The sequence below is a fragment of the Mus caroli genome, unplaced genomic scaffold (genome assembly GCF_978045245.1).
Source record: "Mus caroli unplaced genomic scaffold, Mus_caroli_1 scaffold_15, whole genome shotgun sequence".
Taxonomy (NCBI): Eukaryota; Metazoa; Chordata; class Mammalia; order Rodentia; family Muridae; genus Mus; species Mus caroli.
The window spans coordinates 45738202-45762099 of NW_028227270.1; positions in this window are offsets into that span (position 1 = coordinate 45738202).

The following is a 23898-nucleotide window of genomic DNA, read 5'->3' on the forward strand; positions in this document are numbered from 1 at the left end:
TACTGGAATTAAAGGCATGAGCCCCCACTGCCTGGAAAGTCTATACTCCTTTAGCCTGGCTCCAAATAAATCTTTTAAAAGCCACTATTTATATAGGCATTACAAACATATTGGTACCTAGTTTTAATTAACTTAATGAAAACATTGTTAAACATTATATGAATTATTTTATTTTTGTCTATTTTGTGAGAAGATTACTAGAGATTAAAAGGAATTCTGAATATTTGGCTTATTCAGGCAACTTTTCTGGATTTTAGGTTGTTTTGTTCTGTCTGTGTGTGTGTGTGTGTGTGTGTGTGCATAGTTCAAGGAGTCTAGTCTGTGATATTATGCAGCAAATTTGATAGACAAGAGACTGCAGTATGTATTTGTGGGAGGTAATATGACTATAGATATGCAACTCTCTCTCTCTCTGTTTCTAATAGGATATATTAAAATTAAACTACTCAGCAATGTATCTATCAAGGAAAAAGGTCTTTAATGTCCTAGGGAGAGGTAGGTAAGACACAAATGGCAGCCTGGAGTTAGAGATGTTTAGGACTGCTGTGAACACTCCACCAGTTGCTAAGCTTACTGTGTCAACAACTGCTTGTTTCAAAATTCTGCCCTTTAGGGGAGTGCTTGCCCCTTTTGTGGGTTCCCTTTCTAGGATATCTTGATCAGGTCTGAGTGGAACAGGAAGATGGAATTAAACGTTTTAGCAGAGTGCATTCATGGATCTTTTGGATGAGAGGGTTGGTGTGATTTCACCCAGACTTACTGTAGAAGCAACTATACTTTTGCTCTGAAAATATCAGGATGTATGTTTGTAGTACAACTGTTCTTAGTGTTTCTAACTAGAAACACCAAAATGCCAACTACAGAATGAGTAAGTATTGATCATTGATTCTCACAATGAGTAATATGGTAGATGGTATTCCAACAACATATATTTATTATTACAAAATAAATGAAAAAAAAATTGAAAACTATGTTTATTGTGACACCATTTTTATAGTTCTCCTAAATAGGCAGAAAAATAATAAACACAAAGTTCATGGTGGTTATTCCAAGGATGCCAAGGATGAAGGGCATGTCAGCATCAGCCTGAATAGCAGAAGATACACAGATATAAATTATCACTGTCATTGTTTCAGTTAGATGGTGTGTTCATAGGAGTATGTTAAAGACAAATGAGTTGACGCATATGTTGACAAAGGGAGATAATATATCAGAAACAAAACAGTAAACTTTTAAGCAACATACAATTATTGTCAGATGTGACCGTTACAAGGCCCTGTGGCCAATACCAGCTCTTCTAAACCTGGTTAGTTAGACCCTTCTTGGATTGAAGACATAATATAAACAACCAAAGAATTTCAGCAATTGCTTAATACCAACCAAAACATATCAAAATAAAAACCACAAGGCAGTATTTCCTGAAGTACTTATGTGGGCCATTCTCTGAGCTAGGCATGCAGAAAAAGGTTAGTTGGATGAAAGAGTATTTCATCTAAATTTTGCACTTAATTCTTGATAGGTAGCACTTAAATTTTTGATTGGCACTTCCAAATTGCTCTTCATAATAACTTGTGCTAATATTAGGAGCCTTGTTTCTTCATAGCCTTGCCAAGGCTGTAGATTACCAACAGTCTGTTGGCTTAGCCATCTGGCAAATGCCGGTACCTTGTTTCCTATTTAATCAACCAAGTTTTCGATAGGACCCGTTACTAAATTGGAGAAAATTTATTTTCATATTCTACTCAGTTATCAGTGAAAGAGTGGTTGGTATGTACCTAAAAACCCTTTGGCAACAAGTGTGCCCTGTGGTTGTTTTATTCTGTTCTTACCTAAAACATAAAGGGAGGAAGAGAGAGAGAAGATACTTCCTCGGCTCTTCCACATACCAGGCAGTGGGGATAGCAGTTCCACAAGTTCTCTCCTCTGTTCTTGAACTACATTTTCTGGCAGCCTTCTGAAATACCACAAAGACTTAGAATTGAAGACTGCTCTAGTCTTGCAGGTCGATGGTGATTTCACCTTTGTGATAAGTTATGTGCTGAGAAATGTACACAGTGTGGCAGACTTTGCTTTTAACTCTATATCAGAGATTTCCTAAGAAATTTTGGCTCAGTCTTTGCCATAATTTCATTACTTTTGAAATGGAGGTAATAATGTCTGGTATCCCTAACTTAAATGACAAATAAACATCAATATATTTATAGTTATATCAGTACGCAGCAGTCTGAGTACATGTATGAAAATGCTTTCGCATGTATAAAATGTCGTGTCATGCAGTATCACTTAATTCTAGTGATCCAGTTTCTAAAATCTATGCTCTTACTAAAATAAACCAAAAGTTATGTCTGGCCTGCACTGTGGTGAATGAAGAGGGCAAGAGAGGGGACATGGAAGGCCTGATATTAATCATGGAAATGATTTCACCTCTGTTTCCTCTTCATTACACTGAAGACAATAGAAACCATCTGCCCTTGTGAGCCAGGACAATTACTTGAGGCTAACCGTTCTAAAGGAGGAGTGGTTTGTTTTATTTTGGTTTAAGAAGCTTCAGTTTGTGGTCACTAGCTCCAAGTAGGGTGTAATGGAGCAGGGTTGTTTATTATGTCAGACAACTAAAAATGACACAAAAAAGGCCTTTCAATGCATGACCTTAGTGACCTACATCTTCACTTTGACCCTGATATCTTATTTTTCATCGCTCCATATTATGAGTCTAAAAAGGAATTAATCTATTAAATAAGTAAGATTCAATCACTTACTAAAGACTGACAGCCAAGTCTTTGGAAGTCTTCGTTGTTGGCAGATTTCACATTAAAAACAGAGTACTGTTTCAGGATGAATCAAATTTTACAATAAATGTAAAACTATTTATTAAATAGTAATGTACTCCACAACCATTAGCTAAGTTTTCATTCAAATTTGGGTATGCACCCCACCACTGAGGCTATTAAGTTATATTCCTCAAGTTCAACTCATTTCATTAGTCGCAGAGGTGCATATCTGTTTTCCCTTTCTCCCATCTTGGAACTATTTTGCCAGTCTGTCTCACTGGTCTTCTTTATTTTATAATTTCTTTCACCTTCTTACTGCCACCCAGCCTCCAGGGCATATGGAGACAATCTGTCCCTGGGTTTTATCTTGTTATCTCTTTAATTATGTTTTTATTTGTACAGATAAAGTAGTATTAGCTATTTCACAACCAATTTGCAGCAATTTGTGGCTAGTATTTTGGACAACTAGTTAATTTGTTGAATTATTATTTTTTAAAGTTATTTTTAAAAAAAATTGTGTCACTAAATGGTGGTATTCCTTTGGAGAAGGCATTTCTGCCCCCTCGCCTCCCCCACTCAGTGACCTAGAAAAGTAGAACTCAAAAGATGAAGAATATAAACATATCAGGTATGTGTTAGACTCAGGACAGATGTGTCTAAATGATTAGTATTAATTGTTTTCTTGTTTATTACCTTTTGTCATGATATATATAATACTTTTGTTGAACTTTGATTTAATACAGACGATAAAACCTTGAAATACCACAGCAAATCCATATATCATATAATATAATAACATATCTGTGCCCTAAAAATGCTTTTAAATTTCTTCCCCATTTTAATAGTGTTCTATAATGATTTTATGAAAAAACCCCAAATCTTCAATATCTTGTTATTAAAGTAAATACTGTTGCCAAGCAGCTGTTCCTTTAAGTGGAGTTGCAGAAGCCATATACCTAATATTGAGCAGTTGAACTCATAGAAAACCTAAAATGAAATTAAAACAAATAAGCAAAAAAAAAAAAAAAAAACCCACTACAAAACAAATATCTCTAATTATTTTAGGTAATTTTTCCCTTGGGACTTAACATTCACTTTCTTACAATTATTTTTACTATGTCAGAAAATTTGACGATAAAAATTTGTCATCCCCCAAAACAAAGCTGCTGCAGATGAATAGGTAGTGTCTTTAGGACATTTTTAGTAAAAACAATGTCTCTTTTCACTGGGTTATGTGAATGTTTGGGCTGAAAGGAATGGAAGAACTATTTAGCCCCAGCTGCTGTTATTTATTTTCAGATGTAGAAACTGGCTCCAAGAAAGTGACAGTTTAACTAAATTCACGCAGATGGGTTAAAGAGAAGCACACATTCATGTATCTATCTAGGTATAAGACCAAAAATGCCCTATATACTGCTTCTTAATGAGTTACAGGTACTCCTTCATCCAAATGCTGTTTTTCTGAGCTAATGCTTTGGGGCAAGGTGAAATTGTGCAAGCAGGGTCTTTGTCCTCTTGCTGTTTGAGTAGAGTTTTATGTAGAATGAAGATGTTCAAAGCAGTGGGTAAAGGCAGCTTCTCTTTCTTTTTTCTTTCTTTCTTTCTTTCTTTCTTTCTTTCTTTCTTTCTTTCTTTCTTTTTTTTTTTTTTTAAACTCCTAACCTTATAAAAAATGAAATCCTAAAGTATGCCGTAGGGACACTTCGTAAGTTATCATGAGTGAGATAGTCCTCCACCTAACCCTGAGGAGGTGCCTGACTTGGCTTTTATGCTTTTAAGCACACATTATTGCTGGCTCTCCTAGTGACACCTCTACTTAAAAGATTTTCACTGTCTTCAGCTGAAGTCTACTCCCTGTAATTTCTACCCACACACTCTAGACCTCTTGTCTGGATGCAGTGTACTTTCCACTCTTTTCTTTCCCGGGAAGCCCTATCGTTTCGAGAATCACTACCCTTTATCCATCAGTTTGTCTTAATAAGGCATTATTTTCAGATTTCTGATTGCTATTTTCAGTACTCAGTCTTGTTTTAAATTTGTGCCTTTTAGAATTAAACCTTGGAAACAAGTAACCTTCCTGAATATGCAATAAAAATTTCAACCTACATTTGTCTGTGCTAGATGTTATATTCTGGTGTCTTTGTGGCACAAATATAGACATTCTTGACCTTGTTCATGATTGAAATAGGAGAGAGCCAAAAATTCTTACATGTTGAAATTTGGCAGGCCTCCTTAGCAGTAATTACAGCGTTTGTTATCTCCTACAGCTTGAAGGCAGAAAGTGCTTGAAAACCACATCCAAGATTGAATTTTATGAGCACGATAGTGCCAAAAAGTGTTACATTCTGAGTCCTGGTGAATTTGCTGGCAAGCTTAGAAAAAGAATAAGACTAAGTTGGGTAAAGAATGAAACTAAAATTTGAGCTGGAAACATCTGGATAAAATCCTCTTATCCCTCAACTTTTTGGGGCTTGTGGATAGTGGCCTTTTCTTCCTGTTGGAGATGAATACTCTACCCTTTACCTGAAGGCAAACTAGAAAGCTTGGTCTTGCAAAACCACACTCGATGACTTTCTCCGCACACCCTGGGATCTGCTTCTATCTCTTTGCTATCAGTCTAATAGCTACTAATGTCAGGTCACAGACCTTGGTTAGACAAGTGTGAGCTTGCTAAGGAAAAAGGAACTAAATTCGGGAACTGCTGAAGCCAGTAGAAATTACAATATAGAAAGAAAAGGTTGAGTTCTCAGAAAGAAGCACCCCATAATATAGCAGATGTACACGTTTGTGTTTTTTGACGTTCTTCCCCAAAGGACTAAAGATCATTTACTCATGCAGCTGTGCACTTGCACAGTCAGTATACTCAAGCATTTTACAAGCCTGGGGTACAGGGGTCTAAGTTCTGTTAGGGAAAATGGGAGGATATGGATGTGCAGAAGTCCATAATGAATGGATTTCTGGCTCAAGACCACCAGCTGGCAATGGGTCCATGGGTCCATAATGCTATCTGTTCTTGGCACTCTAAGTATAACTGGAAAGGACATAAAGTGAGTTGGCATAACCACTGCATTGGTTCTTTGGTCTACAGGACAAAAATTACCACAGTGAAGGTCAATTTGAAGACTGAAAATAAATCTAAGCAATTCCAAATCCTGAACCTTAAAGGATTCAGCTTATTCCATCTCTCCATCCCATTGACCAGTTTATAGTCTAGCTCATTAAACGACCATGCCAGATCTGCAGGATAACGACTCCCCTTCTCCCTTCTTTTCTGTTTAAAAGTGGCTAGCTCACCAAGGGGCACTATTTCAGAAATTTCACTCATCTTGTTAAACTTTCATGCAAAGAAATTCAAATCTTCCCCCCCCCGACCCCCACCCCATGCCACCCTAACTTGTACAACTTTTACCCGTGTCTCTTCATCTCTCTCACCTGGTGACACTTTTGTTTACTCCCAGGCATTTCCAGGACTTGATAGCCTCAGGTCAGTGATACCTTTCACTTTATCTTCATTTCTTTAAGCAATTAAACAAAACAAAACAAAACAAAACAAAACAAAACAAAACAAAACAAAACAAAACAAAACAAAACAAAAACCTTGCCTGTTGGGGCTGGGGAGATGGCTCAGTGGTTAAGAGAGCACTGACTGCTCTTCTAGAGGTCCTGAGTTCAATTCCCAACAACCACATGATGGCTCAGGACTATCTGTAATAGGATCTGATGCCCTCTTCTGGTGTGTCTGAAGACAGCTACAGTATACTCATAAATAAAAATAAATAAATCTTAAAACAAACAAACAAACAAACAAACAAACAAACAAACAAGCTTGCCATTCATGAAAGACTGTGAGTCAGGATCCCAGCCAATGGGGAAAAGCTACAGAGTACTACTGCTGTTAGGTTAAAAATCCTGGGGATCTCCTTCTTTATGTTAGCATGGTCATGGTACACCCCTTTTGGAAAAAAAAAAAAAAAGAAGAAAGGCTCATTGGTTACTTTTGCTTTTTTTTTTTTTTGGCTGTTGTTTGTTTGTTATGTTTCTTTTGTGAAAGAGAATGTTCTTTTTTAAAAAAATTTTTTTATTAGGTATTTTCCTCATTTACATTTCCATTGCTATCCCTAAAGCCCGCCATACCCTCCCCCCAACCATCCCACCCACCCACTCCTACTTCTTGGCCCTGGTGTTCCCCTGTACTGAGGCATATAAAATTTTCACAACCAATGGGCCTCTCTTTCCACTGATGGCCGCCTAGAGACACGAGCTCCAGGGGTGACTGGTTAGTTCATATTGTTGTTCCACCTATAGGGTTGCAGATCCCTTTAGCTCCTTGGATACTTTCTCTAGCTCCTCCATTGGGGGCCCTGTGATCCATCCAATAGCTGACTGTGAGCATCCACTTCGGTGTTTCCTAGGCCCCTGCATAGTCTCCCAAGAGACAGCTATATCAGGGTCCTTTCAGCAAAATCTTGCTAGTGTATGCAATGGAGTCAGCGTTTGGAGGCTGATTGTGGGATGGATCCCCGGATATGGTAGTCTCTAGATGGTCCATCCTTTCATCACAGCTCCAAACTTTGTCTCTGTAACTCCTTCCATGGGTGTTTTGTTCCCAATTCTAAGAAGGGGCAAAGTGCCCACACTTTGGTCTTTGTTCTTCTTGAGTTTCATGTGCTTTGTATCTTGTATCTTGGGTATTCTAAGTTTCTGGGCTAATATCCACTTATCAGTGAGTACATATCATGTGAGTTCTTTTGTGATTGGGTTGCCTCACTCAGGATGACACCCTCCAGGTCAATCCATTTGCCAAGGAATTTCATAAATTCATTCTTTTTAATATTCTGTAGATATCTGTTAAATCCATTTGTTTCATAACTTCTGTTAGTTTCACTGTGTCCCTGTTTAGTTTCTGTTTCCATGATTTGTCCATTGATGAAAGTGATGTGTTGAAGTCTCCCACTATTATTGTGTGAGGTGCAATGTGTGCTTTGAGCTTTAATAAAGTTTCTTTAATGAATGTGGCTGCCCTTGAATTTGGAATATAGATATTCAGAATTGAGACTTCCTCTTGGAAGATTTTACCTTTGATGAGTATGAAGTGTCCCTTGTCTTTTTTGATAACTTTGGGTTGGAAGTCGATTTAATTCGATATTAGAATGGCTATTCCAGCTTGTTTCTTCAGACCATTTGCTTGGAAAATTGTTTTCCAGCCTTTCACTCTGAGGTAGTGTCTGTCTTTTTCCCTGAGATGGGTTTACTGTAAGCAGCAAAATGTTGGGTCCTGTTTGTGTAGCCAGTCTGTTAGTCTATGTCTTTTTATTGGGGAATTTAGTCCATTGATATTAAGAGATATTAAGGAAAAGTAATTTTTGCTTCCTATTATTTTTGTTGTTAGAGTTCGCATTCTGTTCTTGTGGCTATCTTCTTTTTGGTTTGTTGAAGGATTACTTTCTTGTTTTTTCTAGGGTGTGGTTTCCGTCCTTGTTTTTTTTTTTTTTTTTTTTTTTTCTGTTATTATCTTTTGAAGGGCTAGATTCGTGGAAAGATAATGTGTGAATTTGGTTTTGTCGTAGAATACTTTGGTTTCTCCATCTATGGTAATTGAGAGTTTGGCTGGGTATAGTAGCCTGGGCTGGCATTTATATTCTCTTAGTGTCTGTATAACATCTGTCCAGGATCTTCTGGCTTTCATAGGCTCTGGTGAAAAGTCTGGTGTAATTCTGATAGGCTTGCCTTTATATGTTACTTGACCATTTTCCCTTATTGCCTTTAACATTCTATCTTTATTTAGTGCATTTGTTGTTCTGATTATTATGTGTCGGGAGGAATTTCTTTTCTGGTCCAGTCTATTTGGAGTTCTGTAGGCTTCTTGTATGTTCATGGGCATCTCTTTTTTTAAGTTTGGGAAGTTTTCTTCTATGATTTTGTTGAAGATATTTGCTGGCCCTTTAAGTTGAAAATCTTCATTCTCATTTACTCCTATTATCCGTAGGTTTGGTCTTTTCATTGTGTCCTGGATTTCCTGGATGTTTTGAGTTAGGATCTTTTTGCATTTTCCATTTTCTTTGATGGTTGTGCTGATGTTCTCGATGGAATCTTCTGCACCTGAGATTCTCTTTTCCATCTCTTGTATTCTGTTGCTGATGTTCACATCTATCTTTCCAGATGTCTCTCCTAGGGTTTCTGTCTCCAGTGTTGCCTCACTTTGGGTTTTCTTTACTGTGTCTACTTCCCTTTTTAGATCTAGTACTGTTTTGTTCATTTCCATCACCTGTTTGGATGTGTTTTCCTTTAGGACTTCTACCCATTTGGTTGTGTTTTTGTGTTTTTCTTTAAGGACTTGTAACTTTTTAGCAGTGTTCTCATGTATTTCTTTAAGTCAGTTATTAAAGTCTTTCTTGATGTCCTCTACCATCATCATGAGGTATGCTTTTAAATCTGGGTCTAGCTTTTCGGGTGTGTTGGGGTGCCCAGGACTGGGTGAGGTGGGAGTGCTGTGTTCTGTTCTGATGATGGTGAGTGGTCTTGGCTTCTGTTAGTAAGATTCTTATGTTTGCCTCTCACCATCTGGTAATCTCTGAAGCTAGCTGTTATAGTTGTCTCTGGTTAGAGCTTGTTCCTCTTGTGATTCTGTTAGTCTCTATCAGCAGACCTGGGAGACTAGCTCTCTCCTGAGTTTCAGTAGTCAGAGCACTCTCTGCAGGCAAGCTCTCTTCTTGCAGGGAAGGTGGCCAGATATTTGGCGTTCAAAACTGCCTCCTGGAAGAAGTTGTGTTCCACTCACCAGATGTCCTAAGATCTCGTGGAGAGTGTTCTGGGGACCTTGGGGGTGTCTGCAGACTCTGTGCCCAAGGTGACCCGGTGCTGGGGCTGACAGGAAGGGGAGAATGTTCTTTTATACCACGAGGATTAGACTGGACTACCTGTAAGTCCCACCAAGCATCTATGACATATGCCATATGTTTTTTGTATTTTTGCTTTTTGCATATTTATGGTATATATATGCCCATGTGTTAACAGATACAATGGACATGTATTCATGTGGAGGCCTAAAGTTATAGTTGGGAGCCTTTTAAAATCATTCCCTATGTACATGCTGTTGCAGGGTCTCAGTGAGCCTAGAGCTCACTGTTTAAGGTAGACTTGCTAACTAGCCTCCTTTGGGGATTCTGTATTCACATGGCTGTTCTTCCTGACTTTACATCCTGACTTTGTATCTGAATCTTGATACCAGTCAATGTGGCTAGGGACTACCACACTCTGTAATAGTACCACCTCTTGACCAATTGCATCTGTATAAAGTCTGTATGTCTTTATCATCTTTAATATGAAGAAGGAAGAAAAACAGTATGGAGGAGTCTTGGAAGAGTTAGAAAGAGTTATGTATCAAAAATCATGGAAAATAAACTCTATGAATGTTCAGGTGACTGTCACAATTGTGATTTTTAAAATCTGTTAACTTTAGGAATGCAGGGTCATATCTGCAAAATAAAGAATACATTTTTGCATTTTAAGTCTCCAGTCACAAGAAGGAAGTGCCATGGGCTAGGTCTTTTAAATTTCTAGCAGCACATTTAAGAATATCTGTCCAACCCACTTACCACATTATATAGAAAGAAGTTGCAGTCTTTTTTTGTTTGTTTGTTTGTTTTTGTTTTTCAAAAAATTGGATATTTTCTTTATTTACATTTCAAATGTTTTCCACTTTCCAGGTCTCCCCTTCAGAAACACCCTATCTCATCCACCTCCACCCTGCCTCTATGAGGGTGCTCCCCAACCCACCCACCCTCTCCTGTCTATTCTCCCTGGCATTCCCCTACACTGGGGCATCGAACACCCTCAGGCCCAAGGGCATCTCCTCCTACTGATGTGCTACAAGGCCATCCTCTGCCACATATGCCGCCAGAGCCAAGGGTCCCTCCATATATATTCTTTGGTTGGTGGTCCAGTCCCCAGGAGATCTGGGGGGGGTGGGGTCTGGCCAGCTGTCACATTTGTTCCCTCTATGGGGCTGCAAACACCCTCAGCTCCTTCAGTCCCTTCTCCAACTCCTCCATCGACAACCCAGTGCTCAGTCCAATGGTTGGCTGAGAGCATCTGCCTCTGTATTTGTCAGACTCTGGCAGAGCCTCTCAGGAGATAGCCATATCAGGCTCCTGTCAGCAAGCACTTGTTGGCATCCACCATAGCATCTGGGTTTGGTGGCTGTATATTGGATGGATTCCCAGGTGGGGTAGTCTCTGGATGACCTTTCCTTCTGCTCCACACTTTGTCTCCATATAACCTCCTGTGAGTATTTTGTTCCCTCTTCTAAGAAGCACTGAAACATCCACATTTTGGTCTTCCTTTTTTTTTGGGCACCATATGTTTTGTGAATTAAATCTTGGGTATTTCAAACTTTTGGGCTAATATCCACTTATCAGTGAGTACATACCATGTGTGTTCTTTTGTTTTTGAGTTACCTCACTTAGGATAATACTTTCAAATTCCATCCATTTGTCTGCGAATTTTATGAAGCCATTGTTTTTAATAGCTAAGTAGCATTCCAGTGTGTAAATATACAACATTTTTTTTTGTATTCATTCCTGTTGAAAGACATCTGAATTGTTTCCAGCTTCTGGCTATTATAAATAAGACTGCTATGAACAAAGTGGAGTATGTGTCCTTATTACATGTTGGAGCATCTTCTGGGTATATGCCAGGGAGTGGTATTGCTGGATCCTCAGGTAGTACAATGTCAAATTTTCTGAGGAACCACCAGACTGATTTCCAGAGTGGTGCTATCAGCTTGCAATCCTACCAGCAATGGAGAAGTGTTTCTTTCTACACATCCTCACCATCATCTGTTGTGACCTGAGTTTTTGATCTTAGTCATTCTGTAAGGTGGAATCTTAGGGTTATGGGACTGTTTCGATGGTTTATCTGATCCTGATTTAACTTTGGTACCTGGTATCTGTCTAGAAAATTGTCCATTTCATTCAGATTTTTCAGTTTTCTTGAGTATAGGCTTTTGTAGTAGGATCTGATGATTTTTTGGATTTCCTTAGATTCTGTTGTTATGTCTCCCTTTTCATTTCTGATTTTGTTAATTAGGATACTGTCTCTGTGGCCTCTGGTTAGTCTGGCTAAGAGTTATCTTGTTGATTTTCTCAAAGAACCAGCTCCTGTTTTGTTGATTCTTTGTAAAGTTCTTTTTGTTTCTATTTGGTTAATTTTAGCTATAAGTTTGATTATTTCCTGCTGTCTACTCTTCTTAGATGTATTTGCTTCAATTTTTTGTTCTAGAGCTTTCAGATATGTTGTCAAGCTGCTAGTGTATGCTCTTTCCAGTCTTTTTGGAGGCACTTAGAGCTCTGAGTTTTTCTCTTAGCACTGCTTTCATAAGTTTGCTTTCATTTTCATTAAATTCTAAAAAGTCTTTAATTTCTTTAATTCTTCCTTGACCAAGTTATCATTGAGTAGAGCATTGTTCAGTTTCCATGTGTATGTGGGCTTTCTGTTGCTTTTGCTGTTATTGAAGATCACCCTTAGTCCGTGGTGATCTGATAGATGTATGGGATAATTTCAATATTTTTGTGTCTGTTGAGGTTTGTTTTTGTGACTGATTATATGATCAATTTTGGAGAAGGTACCATGAGGTGATAAGAAGAAGGCATATTCTTTTGGTTTAGGATGGAATGTTCTATAGATACCTGTTAAATCCATTTGTTCCATTACTTCTGTTGATTTCACTGTGTTCTGTTTAGTTTGTGTTTCCATGATCTGTCCATTGATAAGAACGGGGTATTGAAGTCTCCCACTATTATTGTGTGAGGTACAATGTGTGCTTTAAGCTTTAGTAAAGTTTCTTTTATTTCTCATTGACTGTATTTTCTATTTTTTAAACATGAATAAAAAATAAATGTAATAAACCAAATACATGGACAAAAATGCAAAAATCATATGATCATCTCAATGGAAGCAAAAAGAAAAATGAAAATGTCTTTAACAAGATTCAACATGCATTCTTAATAAAAGTCCTAGAACAAATAAGACTGTAGGAAACATATTCTAACATAATAAAGGTTCTGTATGACAAACTCATGGCCAATATCATCCTAAATGAATAAAACCTTTAATAAGTCACATTAAAATCAGGAATGGGAGAGGACTGTCCACTCTCCCTACTGCTCATCCACAATGTGATTGAAGCATTAGTTGGAGCAATAAGGCAAGTGATGGGATACAAAAAGGAAAATATTAAGTCAAATTATTTTCAATTGAAGATTTTATTATCTTATAGCCAATGTTCTCAAAATTTGACTAGCAAAATTGTAGAAATTATCAATAATTTCAGTAAAGTGTTATGATACATAATAGACTTACAAATTTTTGCCACTCTTAATATATATAAATAACAAGCATGCTGAGAAAGAGATCATGGTCATGGTCCTCTTCTCAGTTTCCCAAATGAAATATTTAGGATATATATAACAAAAGAGGTAGAAAACCTTTACAATGAAAACTTTAAATGTGTGAAGGAAGAGATTACGAAAGATATTAGAATTTGAAGACCTCCCAAGTGTAGAATTGGTAGAATTAATATTGTGAAAAAAGACTTTCCTACCAAAACAATTGACTGATTCAATGAAACTACAATCACCATCCTCATCTCATTCTTCACAAGATAGAAAGAAAATCCTCAATTTGATATGGAACAACAAAAGACCCAGAATATCCAATTAGTCCTAGATAAGTGTTTGTTTCTATGTGTTCTGCTTGTTTTAAGTGCATCTGCCTATGACTCCAACTTTTATACGTCTGTTTCTACTGAGCGATTTTGCTCAATATTAGAATGACTATTCCAGCTTGTTTCTTGGGACCGTTTGTTTGGAAAATTGTTTTCTAACCTTTTATTCTGATGCAGTGTCTGTCTTTGTCACTGAGGTGCGTTTCCTGTATGCAAAAAATGCTGGGTCCTGATTAAGTATCCAGTCTGTTAGTTTATGTCTTTTTATTGGGGAGTTGAGTTCATTGATATATTAAGAGATATTAAGGAAAAGTGATTGTTACTCCCTGTTATTTTTGTTGTTAGAGGTGGAATTATGTTTGTGTTTTCCATATATTATCCTAGATTTTGTGGAAACATATTGTATAAATTTGGTTTTGTCATGGAATATATTGTTTTCTCAGTCTATGGTAATTGAGAGTTTTACTGGGTATAGTAGCCTGGGCTGGCATTTGTGTTCTCTTAGGGTCTGTATGACATCTGCTTGCCACCTTACTGTGACTGTGAAACATCAGGTACTGTTCTGGAATGGTCATAGATAAAGTATGCAACAGTTAGAGAGGATTTAGTAAAGTCAGGAGTTGTGTCAAGGTTGTCTATTATGCAGAGAGAAATCAGGAGGGGAGTAGAGTAGATCACCCTTCCATTTCCACACACCCTTTGTTTAAGCATTTGGTGACTGGAAACTGCAAGTGCTGGCAGGTGGGTGGAGAAGTCTGCTCTGAGTCCTAGGGGCATCATTAAAACAGATATAAATGTCACTGGCAGGCGAGTAATGTGGACACTGACAGGTACGTCCTTTTAGTTATTGGGATCAGCTATAGTGCTCTGAGACAGCATGGGCTTCCTTTGATCTGACAAGAGCTTGAGCTGAGCCTTTCTGTTTCCTCTGCTAACTTGCTGGTGTCCATTCATCATCACCTCTCATTCTTTTTCTTTTTTTTTTTATTGTTGTTTTGTTAAACCACCTCTCATTCTTTGATGAGAGCTTCAGGAATTGTTTCTGCTTTGGTTTTCTCACCTGCTCATCATGCTTCTATGACTGCACTTTCCACAGTATTCTTCCCATGTGATCAGGGCACTCTTCCCTCAGGACTTAAGCACACATGGATCTCATTTTCCCCTTCTCCATATGGCCTAGGACTTTCTTGCTTCTGTTATTTTTTTCTCATTAACTTTTTCTTTCTGATTTTTTGTTAATTGAAACTACATATTTTTCTAATAATATATTCTAATTCTGATTTCTTCTTCTCCAGTCTCTCCCAGATCTTCCCCACCTCCCCACCTAGCCCAGTACACTCTCCTTTTGCTCTGTCTCAGAAAATGAACCAAAAAAAGGTCCAAGAAACACATACAGATATAGAAATACACATATTTACACACATAAAAGTCCCATAAAACCACAAAGCCACAAACCATAATTTATAAACAAAAAACCTATAAAGGGGGGTGCAAACAAACCATTATGAGACAAATAAAACAATCAAAATAAAACAACAAAACACCTCCAAAAATGCTGTTGAGTTCATTGTGTTTTTGTCCACTGCTGGGCATGGGAGCTGTCCTTAAATTTAGTTTATATATCCAGTGAGGCCCCATTGGTGAAAATATTTCCTTTGTTAATGGTTATCAGTTGGAGGAAGCTTCTGGGTTAGGGGTGGGAGTTTTGTCTACTACCTTTCAGTGCTGGAATACCTGTGGCTTAGACCTGAGTAGGCCCTGTGTATGTTGCCATATACACATGTAGTAGTATTCTACATATGTAGTCTTTGTGAGCTCATATGTCCATCAGTTCTGTTGTGTCTAATAGACCTTTTTGCCTTGGTGTCTTTCATCTCCTTTGGGTTGTACAGCTTTTTTTTTTTTTTGGGGGGGGGTCCTCTTCTTCAGAATTCTCTGATTTGTGAGAAGATGGATTTGGTGGAGACATCCCCTTTAGGGCTGAGTATTCCAGGATATTTCTCTCTCTCTCTCTCTCTCTCTCTCTCTCTCTCTCTCTCTCTCTCTCTCTCTCTCTCCATTTCCATCTCCCTCTCTGTCCCTCTCCACCCCTCTCTTTGTGTGTGTGTGCGCGCGTGCACACGTGTGCTTTGTCCAGCTGTGGGTCTATGTATTTGTTTTCTTTTACTGTAGGAAGAAGCTTCTCTTATATTAGCTGAATAAGACACAGATTTATATGTATAGCAGAATGTCATTAGGAATCATCTTATTGCAATGAGCCTTTAGCAGAACAGCACTATATGGTTTCCCACAGGCCCCTGGACTATCTATTCTTAGATTCTTGGCCTCCTAAACAATTCTAGGCATGGGTTCCATGTTATGGTGAGGACCTTAAGTCTAAGCAGATAGTGGTTGGGTACTCCCACAACTTTTGTGCTACTATTATTGTACCAGCACATCTTGCTGGCAGGTCACTATTATAGATTGAAAGGTGTGTAGCTGGGTTGGCATTTCTCTTTCTTCTCTGCTAGTGCAGAGTACCTTCCAGTACCATGAACACTAGAAGTAAAGTTTCTAGGTAGGTACCAGTTCAACTTCTCTGTATTCAGTGAGCTATGTAGGTCCTGTCTTCAGCAATAGGTCCCTACCATCAGTCTTTGGAGAGCAGCCAGTAGCTTTGGTATAGTCTGGGTTGTTTGAAGGTTTCCATAAGCTTCTTTTGGTCAACAACTCAACTAGATGTAACTCATTTCAGGCACTGTAGGTTCCATTTGGTGGCAAAAGGTATCAGGTTGAGGATTTGTCTCCCCTATATTAGGTAATTCCGTTTAGATTTTTTTCATGGGTGTATATATTTTAACAAGTTTCTACTGTGGTAGAAACTGACCCTTCAAATGGGCCTTAGTTTTACCTGTTCATCCTCATATTCCCTCTCTTACACCCTCTTTCCTCTCCATTTGATTCTCCTATTCCAATCCACTTCCCTGTCCATTCATAACTATTTCTTCAATTTCCCATTCCTGGGCAATCTAGTCCTCTATACCTAACCACTATGGTTATATAAATTGCACCCTGTTTATCAAAGGCTTAACAGCTAACAAGCACACATAAGAGAATACATACCATATTTGTACTTTAAGGTCTGGCTACCTCACTCAATGTGGGGTTTTTGTTGTTGCTGTTTGTTTGTTTCTAGTTCTATCCATTTACCTGTGGATTTCAAGATTTCTTTTTTTTTTAAAGTAATATTTCATTGTGTAAATGTATCACATTGTTTTTATCCATTTGACTGTTGATGGGCATCTAGGTAATTTCCAATTTCTGGCTATTATAAATAGAGTAACAATGAGCATGGAAGATCAAGTGTCTGTAGTAGGATGTACAGTGCTTTGGGTATCCACTCAAGAGTCATATAGCTGGATCTTGAGGCAGACCTAGTACCACCCTCCTTAGGAACCACTACACTGTTTTCCATAGTGGTTTACAAGCTTTTATTTCCATCACCAATGAGGGAATATTTCTCTTACCTCATTTTCTTGCCAGTGGGAGCTGTCATTTGTTTTACTGATCTTTATATGCCTTTTAGTGTGTTACTAAATCTAAAATTTATGTTTCTTAGATGGTTCATATTTATTGCTTATTTCTCTGGCTTTTTATAGGGAAGATCACCACTGCTATTCTTTACTTTAATCTTAATGCTTTATATACATTAGATTGTATGTCTGTGCACCATGTGCATGTCTGGTGCCCAGGGAGGGAAGAGAGAGCATTGGCTCTCCTGGAACTGTACTTACAGACCATTGTGACTCAATGTGTGGGTGCTGAGAATTAAACCCCAGTTCTCTGGAAGAGCAGTCAGTATTCTTAACCATGAAGCAACTGCTTTAACCCTTAATCTTTTATTTTTAAGTTAATACCATGTAAAAATGGGTACACAGATTATCTTAAGTCTTAAAGTCATTCTTTGGGTTATATTTTTATTTCATTTTTCTTTTACAACTGAACACAAGAAGAAGGGTCAATTGTGTGTATGTAGTAAATCCTTTGCCCAATATAGATTTCCAGTAAGTAGAGGTTTTAAATAATGCAATGTGGATATGGCTCAGTGCAGTCTCTGAATAATTACCATGACTCTTCAATAAGGCAAATACTTTTTTTGATGGATCATTAGAAACACATTTGTGGTAGAGTTTTAAACCATTAATGACCATGGAGACTATCTTAATTGCTTTTGGAGTGAGGAATTATTTGTGACGTGAAATTTTTCTTTCTTTCTTTTTTTCTTCTTTCTTTTTTCTTTTTTCAAAATCTGAAGAAGGGCTCCGGGGAAACTCATGGATCTCCCTGGAAAGGGTCAATAGAATAGACTTTGTGTGTGGATTGAGACTGGTTGGGATGGGAACAGGGGGGAGGAGAAGAGAGAGAGAGAGAGAGTACGGGTGGAGAGAGAGTATGACTGGAATCAGGAGCATTTGGGGGAGCATTATGGAAACTTAGTGCAGTGGAAACTTCCTGAAATTTATGAAGGTGACCCTAGCAAGGACTCCCAGTAGTGGATGATATGGAGCCTGACAAGCCATCTTCCATAACTGCACAAGGATTCCAGTGAAGAACTTCTTTCTATTCATCTGTTTTGCCAGCCTGGGTTTTCTTAGATTGTCTCCCTTGAAAATGGGCATGCCTGTGCTTTTAAAATTCTAGAAGACCTCAGCCTATCTGCAAATATAAAAATAGCAATAGCAGCAACTGACAGCCAACCTCTTTAGCCCTATCATTTATGGGACTATTTAAAGTTATATCTATTTTATGCTCTTAGAGTAATGTGAGGTTTAGATTTGACTCCCTTTAATCTGAAACACTGAGTGAGCCTCAAACCACTTAGCAGTCTTCCATTTTTCACTGGGAGGGGAAAAGCAGCGATGTAATTTACTGTCCACATTTTATAGTTTTCCATTTGGAAAAAAAAACTTGCTTATGCAGTTCCTCTATTTGCACAGAGTAGAGTAGGGAATGGTTTTAAAACAAGCTCTGCCTAGGCTGTACTGGAAGCAAGTGACACACTAACTTAGCTGGTAATGGAGATAAGAGGCCTCTTCCCAGAAAAAAAAAATGCTGTCAGGGAGAGAATGAAATGAGGCTTGGCAGGGCAATCAGGTTCTGTGAGCCCAGGATAGCCCAGAATAGGCAGGACATAGGGTCACTGACAGCCTGCCATGCTAAATGTAAAGAGGAGCTAGGTAACAATCTCTTGTCCTCTCAGTTGAACTCAGCACTGCATGGGCACTGACTCACTGTATGGAGTCACTCTGTTACCTTGTGTGAACCCTAGTCCTTCAATACTCAACCTAGCATAGTAGTTCTGTTAATGAATGGGCAGGGTCTGTATTGACCTTTGCTTAAGGAAATAGAAAGGTTTGGGGTTCCTGAAGCTACCCTCCATCTTGCTTCTAATTTTCCTATACCCTGGATGACAGTAATAGGGAAGACCTGTGGCAGGAATGGGAGGCCATTGATCACATTGTGACTGAAGTAAGCAAAGAGAGGATGCTGGTGACTCTCACTTTTTTCTTTTTGTTTAGTCCAGAACCCAAACCATGAGACCCTACCATTTGTATCACAGTGGGTCTTCTTACCCAGTTAAACTTTTTTGGGAGCACCCTCCATGTGGTTCTGGATTCCATCAAGTTGACAACCAGGGTTAATAATTACAACACACACACACACACACACACACTTGCATATATACATGTATCTTGTGTACATACCTACATACATACAGACACCAATTAGAATCAGTAGAATGTGTAAATGAATGCATATACACACATCTTAATAATATTTGTATGTTTATCTTAAATTTATTTATGGAACTAGCTTATGGAATTGTGGAAGATGACAGATCTCTATGTGTGGTAGGAAGGTTTGAGGCTCAAAGAGAAGTTGGTACTGAAGTATAAGTTCTAAGAAGTTGAGAAGCCTTGAGGAATGTCAGTATGTTTTCTGTTAAGGTCTTTAATCAAATGGTTGAGACTGCCAACATTATGAAGAGTAAACTTCTTCATTTATAGCCTACTGACATAAATGCTAATATTATCTGAAAATAGATAATTTGAACAAATACATGAATATCATGGCCTAGCCAGATTGTCACATAAAAATCTGTCATCACAGACACTATGAAATTTGTGGAGGAAAATGGTGTGAGCCCTGTCCACAATCAGCCTATGGATAGTTAGGTAGGTACCCACATATGTAAATATCTATAAATCAATTTGTGAGCTTTGGTATAGCGTCCATAACTATAAACAAAGGGCTTTGAGAATCCAGTGTAGGTGGTGATTTTGGACTCAAGACAGCTAATGTTGGTAAAACATCATGAGAGGGGGTTTTTCTTTCTTGGGTATCTCTGCTTTTGATGATAGAAGCTACTCGGGTCCATATATATATATATATATACTCGGCTATAAATATTATTATTGGCCATGCATGGCACTATCTGAAGTACTTCCTCACAAAACAAGGAGTCTTGTTTTTTTGGCCATTTTTATTTTGTGGGATTTTAATAGGGCACATATCTTCCTGACCTGGGGGGACTTTTTATGCAATGATAAGTTGCCCATGACAGAAAAGAAGAGAAATGTCTTGTCCTATGGGACACTCCCCTGGCCTATTGGCTTTGGGCGATTCCGCAGAGATCCAAAACACTAAGCTTTCCTGCAGATTTAAGAAATGACAGCAGTCCCGTGGCTTTTAAGTGGTTGCTATTTTAACAGGATTTCTCTTTTTGTTTTAAGAAGTTAGAAAGTCTTTGCCAACAGCCGGGTTCGCGTTGTCAGGTTTTAGAAAGGGGCTAGAGAGACATTCAGCCAACACCAGAGGGTAGTTCTGGCCAGAAGGCTTCAGTTGCCCCTTCAGCTTGTTCGAATCTATAAGATTATGCTGACTGAAAGCACAACAGGAAAGGATGGGTTGCTTGTCTCCAGAATTTGGGGGGAGGGAGGCTCATCTTCTCACAGTATTGGTTGCAATGCCCCACATCGGGTGCCAGTTACCAGTCTCTGTAAACTTGTGCTCTTTCCAGTAAAGTACACTTCTTTAACCCCCAGACCAATAGACATAATTGTGGTGTAAACAAATACCAAAAAAAAAAAAAAGCAATGCTACAGTGTAGTTTTCTATGAGGCACGTATGGGGAAATGAGCTCCAAAAGAAATATGAGCAAAAGAACATAAACTTCGTGGTATAATAAAGCAAGTGAACCTGTGAACAAAGGTAGGTAATGAACCTAAGACCAAGGCAATGGAAATGAAAAGAGGAATTTGTGTTGGGCTGCATTGTATATCTAGGAGACAAAGGTTTGTAACTGGATTTGCGGAAGTGAGGCCACTTAGGCATCAAGGCTCTTAATTAAAAGCAAAGGAACACCCAAAGCTGTTTGAAGCAGGAGAGGAACTAAGGAAGGAGTCACTTTCTTCCCAGGAGCATCAGAAAGTCTCAGAAGCCACAATCAATGAGCTGTATGTAAATTACACCATAGAATCCATCCCACTGGGACAAAGCATAACTTATCCAAGATGAACACTGATGGCTGGTTAGCCTTCTCCAGACTACACACCTAGTTTTCTAATCCTAAATCAAAGTAAAGATAAAGCTCTGTGTCCTTACTGACTTTTCACTTTAGATAAGAATGACTCATCCTATGAGAACATCTCTGAATATGCAATATGTATTCAGTGAATTCTGGGTAGCCACACACATGCCTATTCCAGATAGTGAGAGAAAACTTAGAATCAAAATGATTCCAAAGTTTCTTATTTAGCAAGTGGATTATTTAAAATGCTATGTGACAAGATATATAGAAGATAGAAAAGGAACTAGATTTGTGGGCCTAAATAAATCAGTTTTTGAATAAGTTTAATTTAAAATATATGAAAAGAATGTGCAGGTAACTGGACAAACAGACACTAGAAATTTGGAGAACTTGGCTTCCACTACTTTTCCGCTCAGTTCAATCTGTAGAATCTAAAATTATTGATTAAGCATCCACTAAGGAAGGAATCTCTCAAAGTCACTTGAATTTTTCCTGGAGATTTTAAAAGACTGAACATTTTGTTTGAATTAGTTTTCTCTACTACTAATATCACAGATTCCTATTAACACCTGCTACTTGCATTTTTTGAGCTTTCCTGGTAATTCTCTTGAAATGTTTCTCTGAAATATTCTGTACTTGTATAATTTTAAAGATAAATTTATGCATATTTAGAATTAACAATAAGGACTCAGTTTACATAATACCAACTTTGTTGGAAACAAGAAAAACATAATAATCATGCAGCCAGGAATTGTGGCACAAGCCTATAATACTAGAGGATAGACATAATGAAAAGTTTGGTTACTAAAGAGGGGGTAGAAATTATTTTACCATGAGAAATTTGAGGAATGATATATGGACTGTACTTAACTCTTACTATCCTGTATTTTGTTTCCATATTCTTGTTTCTTAACTTGATTATTGTTTAGCTCAGCATGGTGAATAAGCCAGTGGCAAGCTAGAGACCAGCCCAGGATGCCTTTTCCTTCTTTTTGGCAGACAGGTGAAATGAAAGCTCATCCTTATACTGCAGGCTGCCAGAAAGCAAAGCTTTGCTGAGATGGACACTTGGGTTTTTTCCTTCCTACTGGTTTAGTTGGGTCTTAAAGAATGTAAGAAATTCCTTTTGTAGGAATTTCTCTCCTGGCTCTTGGTTACCATTTCTTAATATGGGCTCATCTTTTATTTTTAGTTTTGTGTTTTGATCTATATGTCTTTAACTCTAAGAATGTCACATTCTATCAAATAATTCACTTCTGAGAAGTCAAGCCAGGTAGAAATGAAATGTTATATATAGCCTCCCACCAGTATTTCTTGGCACCATGTGTAATAGTTTCTAATAGTTTCCTATTAGAGAATATTTTGAGGTAGATGGCATGCTGGCAACCATATGGTTCACTGCTCTTGGAGGTGAAGAAAGAACCTCAGAGAAGTACTAGCTTGTCAATAATATAGTTAATTGTTCTGTCTCCTCTGTTAGAATATGCAGAACAATCCCAGTCAGATCACACCATCCACAGATCTCATGTGAGAGGTTTGATTGGCAGAGGCAGCCCCTGTGTAGGGGTTGCAGTGAGAAGAGGAGAAGAAAAAGAAGGAGGAGGAAGAGAAGAAGAAGAAGAAGAAGAAGAAGAAGAAGAAGAAGAAGAAGAAGAAGAAGAAGAAGAAGAAGAAGAAGAAGAAGAAGAAGAAGAAGAAGAAGAAGAAAGAGGAGGAGGAGCAGGAGGAGGAGGAGGAAGAGGAGGAAGAGGAGGAGAGGAAGAAGAATAAGAGGCATACCCGGGATCCATCCCATAATCAGCCTCCAAACACTGACACCATTGCATACACTAGCAAGATTTTGCTGAAAGGACTCTGATATAGCTGTCTCTTGTGAGGCTATTCTTGGGCCTAGGAAACACCGAAGTGGATGCTCACAGTCAGCTATTGGTTGGATCACAGGGCCGCCAATGGAGGAGCTAGAGAAAGTACCCAAGGAGCTAAAGGGATCTGCAACCCTGTAGGTGGAACAACAATGTGAACTAACCAGTACCCACCCCCCGAGGAGCTTGTGTCTCTAGCTGCATATGTATCAGAAGATGGTCTAGTCGGCCATCAGTGAAAAGAGAGGCCCATTGGTCTTGCAAACTTTATATGCCTCAGTACAGGGGAATGCCAGGGCCAGGAAGTGGGAGTGGGGGAGGGCATGGGGGGACTTTTGGGATAGCATTGGAAGTGTAAATGAAGAAAATACCTAATTAAAAAAAATAAAAAAAGAAGAGGAAGAGGAAGAGGAAGAAGAGGAGGAGGAGGAAGAAGGGGCTGTGGGCTTTGGGGACAAGTATTTTATCTGGGCCATGATGTATTTGACACAAGGGACTGTGTGGCAGGGGCCACCTTGGGAATATACCCAAAAGATGCCCCACCATGCCACAGGGGCACATGTTCCACTATGCTCATAGCAGCCTTATTTGTGATAACCAGAAGCTGGAAACAACCTAGATGTACCAAGACAGAAGAATGGATACAGAAAATGTGGTTCATTTACACAATGGAATATTACTCAGCTATTAAGAACAAGGACATCCTGAGTTTTGCAGGTAAATGGATGGAACAAGAAAATATCCTGAGTGAGGTAACTCAGATCCAAAAGGACATGCATGGTATGTACTCACTATAATAAGTGGATATTAGAAAAAACAAACAAACAAAAAACAAAAAACAACCCGTACAGAATACCCAAGATAGAGTCCACAGAATTCAAAAGGCTCAACAAGCTGAGGTGCCCAAGTGAGAATGCTTCAGTCCCACTTGAGAGAGAGAAGAAAGTAATCACAAGTGAGGAGGGAGGGATG